The sequence below is a fragment of the Montipora capricornis genome, chromosome 4 (assembly GCF_036669925.1).
Source record: "Montipora capricornis isolate CH-2021 chromosome 4, ASM3666992v2, whole genome shotgun sequence".
NCBI classification, from domain to species: Eukaryota; Metazoa; Cnidaria; class Anthozoa; order Scleractinia; family Acroporidae; genus Montipora; species Montipora capricornis.
In genome coordinates, this window is record NC_090886.1 from 13,544,277 (window position 1) to 13,546,776 (window position 2,500).

Here is a 2,500-nt window from a genome sequence, read left to right on the forward strand (position 1 = left end):
GGTCTAGATGGTTGTTTTGTTTGATAATTTCCAAGGGCAATACAACTCTATCCTTCTTAGCTTTCGTATCGCTTCAGCCATTTAGCGTACTTGGTTCTATCATCTTTTACAGCACTAGCTCAACTTTCTGTTGTACGAAAAGTGATCTATATATCTTACTCTTCGCCCGCACTGAGCAAATGGACAAGGCGTTCTACTGAATTTATCGCTTGTGATACAGAACAACGGTGCCAGTACACAGCATTTTCTGGTAACATTGGTGGCTTGTTACCTTTACTTGAATAACGGAATTCAAGACCGGGTTTCTGCCTTAACTATTGGGTCTGGAAGAACACATCAAGTAATTATACATTCATGCGACAAGCGGTAAAAACAATTTATTTCGCTGTGGTTTCCCGAGTACATTGTGTTTGGTTAAACACCAGCAAGTGTTTTACTGCTGTTAAAAAGGATTGACGTTTGTATACCGGTTTCATCATGATAAAATGAACCAAGTTGATGCGTGAATTCCATCTGAATGAGAGTTTGAAATGAATACTATAAGAGCACTTAGAACCGACTGCTCTCAGCACGTTGTGATTTAGCCGACTGTCCCTGCCATTTTCTCCTTTCCAAATTTCCAAAAAAGGATATCCCTTTTGTTCTTTACCGGAAACTAATATCATTTATAATTTGAATTAATATTTACATGAAAATAGAAACGTAACATGGAAGCCAAAACCTCGTTGGAAAAACAGCAGGGAATCACTTAGAGCATTTGAAATTAAAAGAACGAACTTAGTCTAAATATTATATGTATATATTATTATTATATTTATTTTTATTGTATATTATTATATTGTAAGTTTAAAATCGATTTTTTTTAAATTACATTAATGACATACGAGGTCAATTTTGAACCAGGAGATTCAACGCCCGCCTGGGAAGAATAGTTTGCGCTAAACAGTTTGGACTATTTTCAAGGTAACTACTACACATACAAAAACGATTTTCTTCAAGCCAAAGTGGTTTTCTGCATAGTATATTCACAGCTTTAATTTCCGTCGATAGATTACTAACAAATACTATGTCTTGGCCTTGCTTGAGATGTAACATTGTTTTCCCGTTGCTTATTTCATCTTTTTTAGCGACAATGATTCATGTTTCGTACTGATCGACGCACGCCAAATTCGTCAACCACAACTTGTCAGTGAACGAACAAAACAACTTATTAAAGTTAAGGCTTAGGCAAATAAAGATAAGTCCAGTATGTAAGCGCTTCAGAAAGCCTTGTAAAAACTATCACTATCTGGGTGAACTGTATGTTCGATTCGTATCTACATGAGAAGCATCTGAGCTACAAGATGAAACAAAAGAAGAATGGGAACATCTGGCAAGGCATAAATCTCATCATTATATTCTTGCCAAAGAGACCAAGCAATAACCTTTAAAGACAAAAATAAATACATTTACTGATGATGGAAAAACAATCACAACAACTTATTTTACTTTCTTTTCTTTCAGCGATTTAAAACGGTGTCACGAGAGGCAGAGAGGCAAAGAAATCTCGCGAGGCAAAGTAATATATGAACAGAGAATTTTCAGAACACTTTTGGTTTGACTAACAAGAAGACAGGACGTGTAAGATTCATTGCCAAGAACAAAATGTTGAATTTAACTGACGTCAGAAACCTGACAAGAATTGAAGAGTTTTATTTCTCGTCGACTCTTACCGAACAAAAGGCAAATATCACTGTTTCAGTATTAACATTCTTCTTTCCATCACCGCGGTTCTTGGAAATGCGCCGATCATCGCTGCTCTTCCAAAGGCGTCATTCCGTAATTCTCCATCAAAACTCCTTCTAGATTGCCTTACGAGCACTGATCTCTGTGTGGGTCTCGTTGCGCAGCCTCTTTACGTCAACTTTCTCTTGTCCTCAAAATGCTCCAAGCATTGCTACTATTCTTTACTACTTCTTAATTCCACATTTCCCTTTTTTTTTTGTGGAGTCTCTTTGATGATACTGACTGAAATAAGTATGGACAGACTTCTCGCCGTTTTGTTGGGGTTAAGATACAGACAAGTAATAACCTTACGGAGAGTATGGGTTTTTGCGGTTACTATTTGGCTTTTAAACGTTGCTAATGCCCCAATATTACATTACATGCCTTTTTATAGCGCTAGCATCTCCTCTGCAGTGACGATCCTGTGTATAATTATAGTCTCAGCTTGCTGTTACATGAAAATCTATCGCACACTTCACCAACACCAAGCTCAAGTACAACACCATGTTCACCAAGGACAACCGAACGGGGGAGAAATTCCCCTTGTGTAGCACGGTACAGAAGAACAGCGTCCAGTATGATATGGCTGCAGATATCATTAGTGGCTTGTCATCTTCCCTTTGGTGTAGTGGCAGGTTAATTAGTTACAGGTATTCACACACCTCTCCCTGTAACAATAGATGCCACATTAACTCTTATTATGTTTAACTCAACGCTGAATCCATTCCTGTACTAA

General features: G+C 37.6%; 1 long non-coding RNA gene across 1 annotated transcript in view; it reads left to right on the forward strand.

Moving 5' to 3' along the window:
- Positions 1-874: 874 nt before the first annotated feature.
- LOC138045594 (uncharacterized) overlaps positions 875-2,500 on the forward strand; it is a 2,797-nt gene continuing 1,171 nt past the window's right edge. The window contains exons 1-2 of the long non-coding RNA XR_011131623.1: positions 875-963; positions 1,504-2,500. The exon at positions 1,504-2,500 is cut by the window's right edge and continues 1,171 nt beyond it. This is a non-coding gene — a long non-coding RNA (uncharacterized lncRNA). The remainder of the gene's footprint in view (positions 964-1,503) is intronic.